Source organism: Arvicanthis niloticus, chromosome 5 (assembly GCF_011762505.2).
Source record: "Arvicanthis niloticus isolate mArvNil1 chromosome 5, mArvNil1.pat.X, whole genome shotgun sequence".
NCBI classification, from domain to species: Eukaryota; Metazoa; Chordata; class Mammalia; order Rodentia; family Muridae; genus Arvicanthis; species Arvicanthis niloticus.
In genome coordinates, this window is record NC_047662.1 from 38627807 (window position 1) to 38641562 (window position 13756).

A 13756-nucleotide genomic window follows, 5' to 3' on the forward strand; every position below is an offset into this window, starting at 1 on the left:
GAACACCAATGATTCCACCTGGACTGTGGTAATGCTAACTACTTGGAATAACTGCCACAATGCCTTGCCTGCCACCAGGACCCTGACCAAATTGTGAACAAGAAAGACACTGGAAAGTTGATTGCCTTACTTTTCCCCAACAAAGTATTGTCAGTACACCAAATTCCTCCTCTAAAGGTACATCTTTTAGACATGTCCCTGGTGACTGAAGACTGATGCTGCCCTGTGTACTCTGCTCCCAATGAAGCCATGGTGATGGTAGTAGAGTAGAGTAACCTGTCCAATTTACAGTAAGTTAATAACATTTTATAAGATTAGAATTTCCTAGCTTTATCTTTGTTAGGTATAGCCTTAATTAATAACAGTTCCCGAATGTAGCTCTTTTAGTATTGGTAATGGGTAAGTCCTTGTAATTTTTATTGCTATATAAGCCGTTTGGATCATACATCCTGCTACAGAGCAATAGTGATAAAAACTGAATGGTATTGGTATAGAAAGAGATAATTTGATCAACAGAATCAAATGAATGGAAGACCCAGAAATGTACCCACACATCTATGGATACTTACATTTTTACAAGTAAACCAAAACCATACAACCATACAGTGCAAAAAAATAAGATGTCTTCAACAAATGCTGTTGGACTAACTGGATGTCTTCAAGTAGAAGAATGCAAATATATATATATATATATATATATATATATATATATATATATATATCATCCTGCACATAACTCAAAACCATAAAGATCACAGACTTCAACATAAAACTGGATACACTAAATCTAATAGAAGAGAAAGAGCAAAGAGACTTTAATAGTTTGGAAATCAATTTGGTGGTATTTCTGAAAATTGGGAATAGTTCTACCTCAAGATCCAGCTATAACACTCCTGGACATACACTCAAAAGGTCTTCCAACATCCTACAAAAACACTCTCTCAACTATATTCATAACAGCTTTATTTATAAAAGCCAGAAACTGGAAACAACCTAGATGTCCCCCACTGGAAAATGGATAAAGAAAATGTGGTACATTGACACAATGGAATACTATTTAGCTATTAAAATTTGAGACATCATAAGTCTTACAAGCAAATGGATTTGGAACTAGAAAATATCATCCTGAGTGAGGTAACCCAGACCCAAAAGGAGATACATAGTTTGTCCTAAGTGATAAGTTGATATTAGCCAAAAAAAGCCCAGAATACCTAGGAAAAAATCCATAGAGCTTGAGAAATTTAACAAGAAGGAAGGCCAAGCACATATATTTGAATCTCACTTAGACAATTTCTGACACCATTAATGATACTCAATTATGCTTGTAGACAGGTGTCTAGCATGGGGGTCCTCTGGTCCTCTGAGAAACTCCATGCAAACAACCAACTCACAGATGCAAGACATCCACAGCCAGTGATGGAGCTTAGGGATTCTTATGGAAGAATCAGAAGAAGGGTTGCCAGTCTTGAAGGGGATAGGAGCTTATAGAGCAGTGTAGTCAACTAACTTGGACCCTTGGGGCTTTCAGAAAACTGAACTACCAAAGAGCATACACAGGCTGAGCCTAGGCCATCCTGCATATATGTAGTGTTGCGGCCGAGCTTGCCCCACATTTGGGGCCAAAATGTCGGGGACCACTCTATCAATGTTGGAAGCTGCACTGCCAAAAGCCTTGGGGGCTAAATTGTTAGAGCCTGCACTGCCCCAAGCTGCTCCAGTCCGTGGGTCGGGGTTCAGCAAGAGAGAGAGAGTGAGGACAGACACGAGGAATGGAGACCAGACAGAGTGTGATTCAATCCCATTTATTCCTCAGTCTCTCCTCTTCTTTCCAAGTCCCTAGTTCCAAGTCCCTAGTTCCTAGCACCTAATCCTAGTTCCAGCTGCTAGTCTCTTTCCAAGTTCCAAGTTCTTTCTCCAAGTGCCTAATACTTAATAATCATTTCTTCTGTCTGCCTCTTGCCTTTTATATGTCTCACTTCTAAGCCATGCCTCTAAGTCACACCCATAGGTCTTATCTCTAAATTGCACCTTAAGTCACGCCCTTAAGTCTCGGCTCTAAATCATACCTTTAAGTCTCACATACCCAAGAGAAGATCCTGGGTATCTAAAACAAGATGTTTATCAGAGTGTGCTCAGCTGTTGTAGGCTGTTGTAATCAAGTCTCTTGTCAGGGGTATATGGCTCAAGATGGCTGCACAGATGATAGCCACCTTCTGTCGGCTCCCCACAATGTAGCAGATGTGAAGGTTGGTCTTGTGGGTCTAGAACAACTGGAACAGGGGCTATCCTGAAAGCTGTTGCCTGACCATGGGATATGTACTTCTAGCTGGGCTACCTTGTTTGCCCTCAGTGAGAGAAGATATATACGTAGCCCCCAAAAGACTTGATGTTCTAGGGGTTGGGGAATGCCAAGGGGGCCCCTACCTGCACTGAGGAGAAGGGGATGGGTGAAGAATTATGAGAAGAGGTTATTGGAGGAGGGCAATGAATAGAATGTAAAGTAAAATAAATAATACAAAAGAAAGTTATCTTTGATATAGAAAAAGAAAATATTTCTGTAACTTGGTGATAATCCAAGAAAAGTATAAAAATATTGTTCTACCTATTCTTTATATATTCAAGTAACCCTAAAGGTTACCAAAGAAATGAAATTTGGCAGATGGTTGTGTTTCATTTTGCATTATTTTAAAAAATTTAATTTATATGTATCATACAATTGATTCCTATTCAGGATTTTAGATATCTTCTGCCTTGAGCTCTGAAAAGGACAATTATGTCATTGTACTTTTATTAGAAATAATTCTTAGGGATACTTTACATATTAAAACTGATAATGCTCTGACATATGCGTCTAGTAAAATGCAACAATTCTTTTTTTATTAGATATTTTATTTACACTTCAGATGGCATCCCCTATCCCCATTCCCCCCCACCCCCCTTAGGAAAACCCCTATCCCATGCCCCCTTTTCCTTTTTGCATTTATACATTTTTTTAAAACAATGTTAATCATAGGCTTTATAAGTTTGGAATTGTTCAATCAGAGGTGTAACCCACTGACCAACCTAGATATAACAACTATCTTTGACTGGTGGAGATACATGAATATCTGCCTCCCTGTCTCCCCCCTCTTCTCTCTTTCATCACCTAGCTTCTCCTCTCCTTCTTCTTCTCCTCTTCTTACTCCTTTTCTTCCTCTCAGTACTCCTCCAACCTTAGCTCCTCCTACACATCACCCTTCCTGTTAAAATGAAAGTTTTCTCTCAAAATACAATTAGAGCATAATTATGCCAATTTGTACCAGTGAGGTACAAGATAGTCCTAATACCCAGTCCATCCTTTTGTTGACTAACCAGCTCCTCTGTCATCTATCCTAACTAAAACATTTAGTTCTGAACCTGGCTTTAGGATGAATGTCAGCTGACGACCATCCACTCAAATCTTTTCTTTTAAGGTAAATAGCTATAAGTTTTCAACCCCGTCAGAAATCCAGAATGACTGAGTTAACTATAATTGTGGGAAGCACAAAGCATAGCTTCTAAAACTTAGCCAATTTATAGAGACCTTTGAACACCTGGACACTCGCTCTACTTCAAAATGTTGGAGCATCTGTTCTTCTGCCTTCTGGCCCAGAATCATCTGACAGACCTTAGTGCTGCAGAATTATTAAGGGCTGATTACTCTGTCTAGGCAGATATAATCAGTCGGACTATTCTGCAAGTGTGTCCTTTTCTGGACAGTAATTTGTCTGTAGAAGGAAAGTGGCAATTCTTGCCTAGTGGCTGTCTTACCACAACTGGAGTATCTCAAAGGATGCTCAATTTCTTCTTAGAATTCAATATAGAAAGCTGTCCGGAGCAGACAGGTCTCTAATGAAAATGAACATTAATACTGAAATGTTTGTCTTGTAAATTCTAAGGATTTCTGATGTTTTGAAAACCAGCTATCCATGTAAGGTAATCTGGACTGTTGCCTGTTAACTCCACTCAGCTATTTCTAAATAAAACATAGAGGACACCCTTATAATAAACTGCAAGTCATGAATTTGCTATAGTCCCTTAACTCACAGGCTGACCATCTCAAATCAGTTAAAAAAAAGTTAAAGAAGGACTGGGTCTAAGCTTTGTATTCCTAAATGTGTTATACTGGTACAATGCCTATGAGAGTAAACAATATTCATCTCACTCTTATATCACTAAGAAGCTCATGCCAATGAAAACCTTAAAATTTGTAAACAAAGTAAATTGGTGCCACTTAAGAATTTATATCTTTATCTTGATATTATTATACAGATTTCTACTAATAGGTTATGGGGTATGCAATAAACCCTAGCTAATCTTCTCTATTCTGACAAAACCACTACTTTTCCCTAGAGAGACAGCCCAACATTTACCACCCTAGTCCCCAACCCAGGGAATAGGGGCGCTGACTCATCATTAGCTTCTTCAATCTAATTATGGGCGTTGAGATATTAGAAGAGGAGTGGGGGGGGGAGCAAATTGACAATCCTCTGATGCTGTGTCTTCACTGCCTCCAGATGGAATTCCCGGATCTCAGAGGTTTGAGCAGGTCTGCCCAGCTTGCTTGTTGAGTAGATACACCAAGGCTGATCATTCTGCAATATACAATTCTCAAAACAAATTTTAGTATCAAGATAGTTTTTTTTAAAAGAGGGCTGACATTTTATTAAGAATGTTGGTTCTAACCGCTTTTCTATTTTTTCCCGTCTTTTATTGGATATTATATTTACATTTCAAATTTTATCCCTTACCATATTTCTCCCACCACCCAGGAACCCCTTATCCCATCCCCCCTCCTCCTGCTTCTATGAAGGTATTTACCCACCTACCCCCAGCCCCCCTCCCCACCCTCAGATCCCCTCAGTGCTCAGCCTTCAGGGTACCAATGACCTTGTCTCCCACCTATGCCCAACAATGCCATCCTCCCCTACATATACAGCTGGAGTCATGTGTCTCTCCATATGTGCTCCTAGGCTGGTGGTTTAGACCCTGGGGAGCTCTGGCTGGTTGGTATTGTTGCTTTCCTCACGGGGCCACCAGCCCTTAAGGTTCCTTCAATTTACTCTCTAACTCCTCCATTGGGAACCTTTGATCAGATTAATGGATAGCTGTGGGTATCTGTATCTGGGTATGTCCGACTCTGGGAGACCTCTAAGGAGACAGCCTTATCAGGCTGCTGTCAGCTTTCCCATCCTGATATCCCTATCAGCGTCTATTTTTGGTGACTGCCCATGGAATGAATACCCAGATGGAATGGTCTCCCTTCAACCCCCCCTTCAGATTCTGTCCCACACTTTGTCTCCATATTTGCTCCCTTGGGTATTTAGTTACTCCTCCTAAGAAAGACCTAGGCATCCTCACTTGTTCTTTCTTCTTCATGAGCTTCATGTCGTCTGGTAGTTGAATCTTTGTTGTTTCAAATTTTTGGGCTAATCTTCCGCTTATCAGTGAGTAAATACCATGTGTGTTCTTTTGTGATTGGGTTACCTCACTCAGGATGATATTTTCTAGTTCCTTCCATTTACCTAAAAATTTCTCGAATTCATTATTTTTAATAGCTGAGTAATATTCCATTGTGTAAATGTACCACATTTTTTGTATCCATTCCTCTGTTCAAGGGCATCTGGGTTCTTTCCAGCTTCTGGCTATTATAAATAAGGCTGCTATGAACATAGTGGAGCATATGTCCTTTGTTATTTGTTGGGGCATTTTCTGGGTATATGCCCAGGAGTGGTATAGCTGGGTCCTCAGGTAGTGCTATGTCCAATTTTCTGAGGAACCGCCAGACTGACTTCCAAAGTGGTTGTACCAGTTTGCAAACCCCACCAACAATGCAGAGCTAAACAAAGAATTCTCAACTGAAGAAACTCGAATGGCCGAGAAGCACCTTAAGAAATGCTCAACATCCTTAGTCATCAGGGAAATGCAAATCAAAACAACACTGAGATACCACCTCACACCAGTCAGAATGGCTAAGATCAAAAACTCAGGTGATAGTAGATGCTGGCGAGGATGTGAAGAAAGAGCAACAATTCTTTCAATATTATAATGTAAAACATGTTTCTGCTATACCTTACAATCCTACAGATCCAGCAGTTGTACAAATACCTAACTGTACTTTAGAGTAAATGTTCCTCAAACAGAAAGGGGTTAAGAGATCTCCAAGAGATAGATTGCATAATGATCTATTGACTTTAAGTTTGCAAATGTCACTGAGACAGGTAGCACAACCACTGAAAAACACTGGATTTTAGAAAGTACTATTGAATTAAATCAAGCCATATATTATAAGGATGCTGGTTGCAACTGCAGAATGATATCAGAAAATGTGTTGCATTGAGGAAGATGATTTGTTCTTGTTTCAACTGGAAGTGAAAATCTGTTGATTCTTTCAAAATTAATAAACATCAGATTTGACAAAGGAAAAGTACCTGAAAATCTTGATTCCAAGCATGGAAGAAGAGACTCAGAATAACAACAAAAACAGGTGACAAACATGCTGTTTCTCTTACATGGGAACAGCCATATCCCAGCTGAAGCCAATAAATTTTGTTGGCTATCTAGTCCTCAGGAAAGTTCAAAAGAACTGGTAAACTTTGATTCCTTTCTCTCCTCAAATATAGAGCAGAGAATCATATCATCTTTAGCTGATTTGTGCACACTGAACACTCTATACCTGTGTTAATGCAAAAATACATGTTTTCATTAAAAGTTTATATGAACTCCTCCTCTCACACATTTAGTAAGACTAAGGTCTTGAAAGCTCCCAGGGACTAAACTAAGAACCAAAGAGTACACATGGATGGATCCATGGCTCCAGCTGCATATGTAGCCAGGGATGGGCATTGTCTGACATTGATAGGAGGAGAGGCTCTTGGTCCTGTGAAGACTCGATTCCCCATTGTAGGGGAATGCCAGAGATGTGAGGTGGGAATGGCTGGATGGGAGGGGAGCACCCTTAGAAGCAGGGGGGGAGGGGGATAGAAAGGGGTGTTCCGGAGGGGAAAGAAGGAAAGAGGATAACATTTAAAAATGTAAATACATAAACTATCCAATAAAAAGAAACTAAAAAAAGTAAGTTCCAAATGTAAGTTTTTATTATTTAAGTTCCATACATAACAGAGGATAGCCTTATCTGACATCAATGGCATCAAAAGGTCCTGTGGAGGCTTGATGCTCCCAGTGTAGGGGATGCTAGAGAAGTGAGGCAGGAGTGGGTGTGTGGGTAGAGAAGCACCATCATAGAGACAATGGTGAAGGGAGGGAGAGGGGGATGGTATGGGGGGGTGTGGAGGGGTAATTAAGAAGGAGACATCATTTTAAATGTAAATGAATAAAATGATTAATAATAATAAAAGAATAGTTAACAGAGAACCAAGGAAAAGCCATTTTATTGTGTTTTCATTGTTTCTCCAAGGTCTTGGCTTAATGAGCTAAAATCTTAATGTCTCCCAAAGTTATCAGCTTCCTCTTCATGAAACCTCTCTTCTACATGAACTTGTTAACATTCATGTTCTTCATTTGTCTGGTGGTCTCTGGAATGTCTTCTTGGTTTGGATGCATTGAATTGGGAGCCATCTGGTACTTTGTTCATTTTCTGGAAAGATAAAAGTATAACTTTTACCCTGATGTTTCAAAAACATCAGCAGGCCCTTTCCATTGATTAGTTTTAGAGTTGTTTCATTTAACTTAAGGGTGTATCTCCTTCAGGAAAAATGCTATGGGGCAGCAGAAATTATATTAAACTTTAAAGTGAAAACAAAGTTAACATAGTAACATGTAACATAACATGTAGGGATTTAGGTGACCATACATATATATTTTTATTTTTAAAACATGTTGTTGGCCAGGTGGTGGTGGTGCACGCCTTTAATCCCAGCACTTGGGAGGCAGAGGCAGGCGGATTTCTGAGTTCGAGGCCAGCCTGGTCTACAGAGTGAGTTCCAGGACAGCCAAGGCTATACAGAGAAACCCTGTCTCGAAAAACCAAAAAAAAAAAAAAAAAAACAAAACAAAAATGTTGTTTGAGGCTACCATTCTATAGTAGCAGGGTCCTGTGAAATGTAAGGGTTTTCAGCAACATGAGTAGAATTTTGTATATTGTGAAATGTTTTAGAGCATTTGTTAGGACCATTATCTGTATTTAGTTGTAATGAGAGCCTTAGAAAAGTGATAGATAAAGAACTATATGGCAAAATTAAGTTTCACATATGACACAATGGTATTTTTCTTGTAGCCTCCATTGCCCCATGTTAAGCCTGGGGCAATGCTATGTAGTTTATTAGTTAGGAAGTGGCACTATGCATGTTTCTAGTGCATTACAAGCACAGATCTCTGCACAGCTGACAGTAGAGAAGTCCCCAGACATAGACAGCCATAGTTTCAGATATTATGTGAGAAACACCCATTAATTATACACTAGAAACTTGAAATCCTTTGTAAAATATGCCTTCAATATAGAATAGGCTCTTGTGAGTCTCCTCTAAGTTTTCCCTCTGCTGGCATCTTAATTGTTCTTGTCAGAGACAGGGAAAGCACAAAAATAAAATAATAAATAAATAAATAAATAAATAAATAAATAAATAAATCTAACTTTATTAACTATGGTCCTTAATTTTTAAAGCTCTAAGTCTAAGGCTTTTATACAGTATTTAGGATTTTCAAAGTTTAGAAATATTTAATTTTGAGTTTAAGAATATTTTCTACTACATAAAAGAATATTCAGAAACACATGAGAAATAATCCCAGAAAATGCCGAAGGAGGAAAACAATTGGGTTCTTTTTGTTATCCAAGCATGAAAGTAAATATTTGACTGATCCCATAAACCAGTCCTTTTCAACCTACACAGTGTATTACTGAATAATCTAAAAATCTGCTCTGCTTTAGTGTTGTTTTAGTGGAGTTTAAGTAGGAGTCTCCAGAAAGCAACTTAAAAAGTTGAGCCAAATCCTCAGTAATGATAGGCAGATAACACAATGTAAGTATTACTAATAGGAAATCTCATAGCTCTAAGTGCCTACAAAAGAAATCAGAGAGACCATACACCTTGTAAAATATGTCTTCAGTATAGAATAGGCTCTTGTGAGTCTCTTCTAACTTACTCCTTTGCCAGTATGCTATTCGTTCTTGTCAGAGATAGGGAAAGCACAAAACTAAAATAAATAAGTAGCAGCTTGACAGCACACCTAAAAGCTCTAAACAAAAAGAAGAAAACACACCCAAGAGGAGTAGACAGCAGGAAATAATCAAACTCAGGGCTGAAATCAACCAAGTAGAAACAAAAAGAACTATACAAAATATCAACAAAACCAGGACCTGGTTCTTTAAGAAAATCAACAAGATAGATAAACCCTTAACCAGACTAACCAGAGGGCACAGAGGACAGTATCCAAATTAATAAAATCAGAACGTAAAAGGGAGACATAACAACAGAAACTGAAGAAATTAAAAAAAAAAAAACTCATCAGATCCTACTACAAAAGCCTATACTCAACAAAACTGGAAAATCTGGAAAAAATGGACAATTTTCTAGACAGATACTAGCTACCAAAGTTAAATCAAGATCAGATAAACTAACCAGATAAACCCCTAAAGAAATAGCAGCAGTCAATAAAAGTCTCTCTACCAAAAAAAGCTCAGGGAAAGATGGTTTTAGTGCAGATTTCTATCAGACATTCAAAGAAGACCAATACCAATTCTCTAAAAACTGTTCCACAAAATAGAACAGAAGGAACACTACCTAATTCATTCTATGAAGCCATGATTACACTCATACCTAAACCACACAAAGACACAACAAAGAAAGAGAACTTCAACCCAGTCTCTTTTATGAATATCATTGCAAAAATATTCAATAAAACTCTTTCAAACCGAACCCAAGAACACTTCAAAACAATCATCCATCATGATCAAGTAAGCTTTATCCCAGGAATTCAGGATGGTTCAATGTATGAAAATCTGTCAACGTAATCCACTATATAAACACATTCAAAGAAATAAAACCACATGATCATCTCACTAGATGCTGAGAAAACATTTGACAAAATTCAACACCCCTTCATGGTAAAAGTCTTTGAAAGATCAGAAATCCAAGTCCCATACCTAAAAATAGTGGAAGCAACATGCAAACAAGCCAGTAGCTAACATCAAACTAAATGGAGAGAAACTTGAAGCAATCCCACAAAAATCAGGGATGAGACAAGGCTTACCCACTCTCTCTCTCTGCCTATTAAATATAGTACTTGAAGTTCTAGCCAGAGCAATTAGGCAAAAAAATGAAGTCAAAGGAATACAAATAGAAAAGGAAGAAGTCAAAATTTCCCTATTTGCAGATGAAATGATACTACACTTAGTGACCTGAAAACTTCCACCAGAGAACTCCTAAAGCTGATAAACAATTTCAACAAAGTAGATGGATATAAAATTAACCAAACAAATCAGTAGCCTTCCTCTACTCAAAGGATAAACAGGCTGAGAAGAAATTAGGAAAATGACACCCTTCACAAAAGTCCCATATAATATAAAATATGTTGGTGTGAATCTAACCAAACAAGTGAAAGATCTGTAGGACAAGAACTTCAAGTTTCTGAAGAAAGAAAGTGAAGAAAATCTCAGAAGATGGAAAGATCTCCCATGCTCATTGGATTGACAGGATTAATTTAATAAAAATGGCCATCTTGCTGAAAGCAGGATTCACTGCAATTCCCATCAAAATTCCAACTCAATTCTTCATGGAGTTAGAGTAAGCAATTCTCAAATGCATTTGGAAGAACAAAAAACCCAAGATAGTGAAAACTATTCTCAACAATAAAAGAACTTCAGGGATAGTGCCCCCGCTCCTGACCTCAAACTGTACTACAGAGCAATAGTGATGAAAATGCATGATATTGGTACAGATCCAGGCAGGAAGATCAATGGAATATAATTGAAGATCCAGAAATGAACCCATACACCTATGGTCAATTGATTTTGACAAAGGAGCTAAAACTGTCCAGTGGAAAAAAGACAGCATTTTCAACAAATAGTGCCAGTTCAATTGGAGGTCAGCCTGTAGAAGAACGCAGAACTATCCATTTTTATCTCCTTGTACAAAGCTCAAGTTCAAGTGGATAAAGTACCTTCACATAAAACCAGATATACTGAAATTAATAAAAGAGAAAGTGGGGAAAAGCCTCAAATACTTGGACACAGGGGAAAATTTCCTGAACAGAACATCAATGGCTTATGCTCTAAGATCAAGAATTGGCAAATGGTACTTCATAAAATTGTAAGGCTTCTGTAAAGCAGAGGACACTGTCAATAGGACAAAACAGCAACCAACATACTGTGAAAGATCCTTACCAATCTTGCATACGATAGAGGGCTAATATCTAATATATACAACAAAGAACTCAAGAAATTAGACTCCAGACAACCAAGTAATCCTATTAAAAATAGTACAGAGCTAAACAAAGAATTATCAACTGAGGAAACTTGAATGGCGAGAAGCACATAAAGAAATGTTCAACATCCTTAGTCATTAGGGAAATGCAAATCAAAATATAACCCTGAGATTCCACCTCACAGCATTCAAAATGGCTAAGATCAAAAACTCAGGTCACAGCAGATGCTGGTGAGGATGTGGAGAAAGAACACTCCTCCATTGTTTGTGGGATTGCAAGTTGGTACAACCACTATGGAAATCGGTCTGCATTTCCTCAGAAAATTAGACATAAGATTACCTGAGGCATATACCCAGAAGATACTCCAACATATAACAAGGACACATGCTCCACTAGCTTCATAGCAGCCTTATTTATAATAGCCAGAAGCTGGAAAGAACCCAGATGTCCTTCAACAGAGGAGTAGATACAGATAATGTGGTACATTTACACCATGGAGTACTACTCTGCTATTAAAAACAATGAATTCATGAAATTTTTAGGCAAATGGATGGAACTAGAAAAATACCATCCAGAGAGAGGTAACCCAATCCCCAAAGAACACACATGGTATGCACTCACTGATAAGTGGATATTAGGCCAACAGTTGACAATACCCAAGATACAACTCACAGACTACAGGAAGCTCATGAAGAAAGAAGATCAAAGTGTGGATGCTTTGGTCCTTCTTAGAAGGAGTAACAAAATACTCATGGGAGCAAATATGGAGACAAAGTGTGGGGACAGAAACTGAAGGAGGGGGCTCTCTGGAGACTGCTCTACCTGAGTGTCCATCCCATGTACAGTCACCAAAGACAGATGCTGTTGTGGATGTCAGGAAGTGCATGCTGACAGGAGCCTAATATAGCTCTCTCCTTAGAGGCTCTGTCAGAACCTGACATATATAGAAGCAAATGCTCACAGCTAACCATTGAATTGATAGTGGGGTTCTCAATGGAGGAGTTAAAGAGAAGACTGAAGGAGCTGAAGGGGTTTGAAGCCCCATGGGGAGAGCAACAATACCAACCAACCAACTAGAGCTCCCAGTGTCTAAACCACCAATCTGGGAGCACATAGGGAGGGAGCCATGGGAGCTGTATATGTAAAGGAGGATGACCTTGTAGGGCAAAGATGAGAGAGGAGATCATTGGTTATGTGAATGCTGGTATGCCCCAGTGTGGGGTAATTCAAGAACAGGAGGTGTGTGGGTGGGTTGGTGGCAGAACCTCATAGAAGCAGTGGGAGGGAGGATGGGATAGGGAGTTTCTGAGGGTGGAAATGGGGAAAGGGATATCATTCTGAAATATAAATAAATATCTAATTAAAAAAATAAAATGTACCAAATTGACACAGACCACACATTTTATAAATAATTAAGTGTACACTGTGAAGTTTTAAACTCAAAGGATAACAAAGTATTTATTTTTGAGTAATAATAAAACCTAAATAATTATAAGGTGATAGCTTTTGTACTTAATCTGGAGCTATACCTAAATTTTGATCTTTTAGTTTGCTTACCATGAAAGTTAAGCACTTATTTAAGTATTTACTAAACCATCAGAAGAGGAGAATGCCATTCAATACCTCAAGAAATTCATTCAACACTAAATTAAATACTTTATGTATATAATATTGATAGATATTTGTGCTATTTTCCTTATTCTGTGGTAAAACTTTCCACTGGTATAAAGTCATTGGCTGTTGATTGTTTAAAGAGGGAACAGAGAATGAAAAATATTCCTTTCCAACAGGATGTAAAAGAAATAGAGAAAAAGTAGTCTTTTAATTCAAGTATAATAATTTACTGAATGTCCTTGAGGAGTCATAATAGGAGCAGAGAGCCTGTCTAGATTTTCTCCCTTTTTTAAATAGAAGTATTTATGTCCTGAAATCATGTAATAAGGAAAAACTTATTCTTTATGTTTTTATGAATTACAAAAATAGGGTAATTTCAAGACCTAACTGAAGATTCTATATGTCCTAGTTTCAATTATTCCTGTAATAGAATTAAACTCTGTTTCAACATTTTTTCCATATAGGGACATTTGATCAATCTATTCTGCTATGTTCCTCCTGTGTGGGAAAACAAAAAACTATGTGCTGGGTGAGCTGCTCCCTGAAACTCAAGTGCAGGTTATAGAGCCCAACCCACCATTCCCTACAAACTAAAGTGTTACAACAGATGCTGATCTGGCTGGACCTGAACAGTTAGAAGAAAGGGCCAGGCTACCAAGACATGCTAAGATATGTCTGTAAGAATTTTTTTCTATCTCTCTTTAAAAATGATCCTTCTGAGAAGATCCAAGCACTATATCAC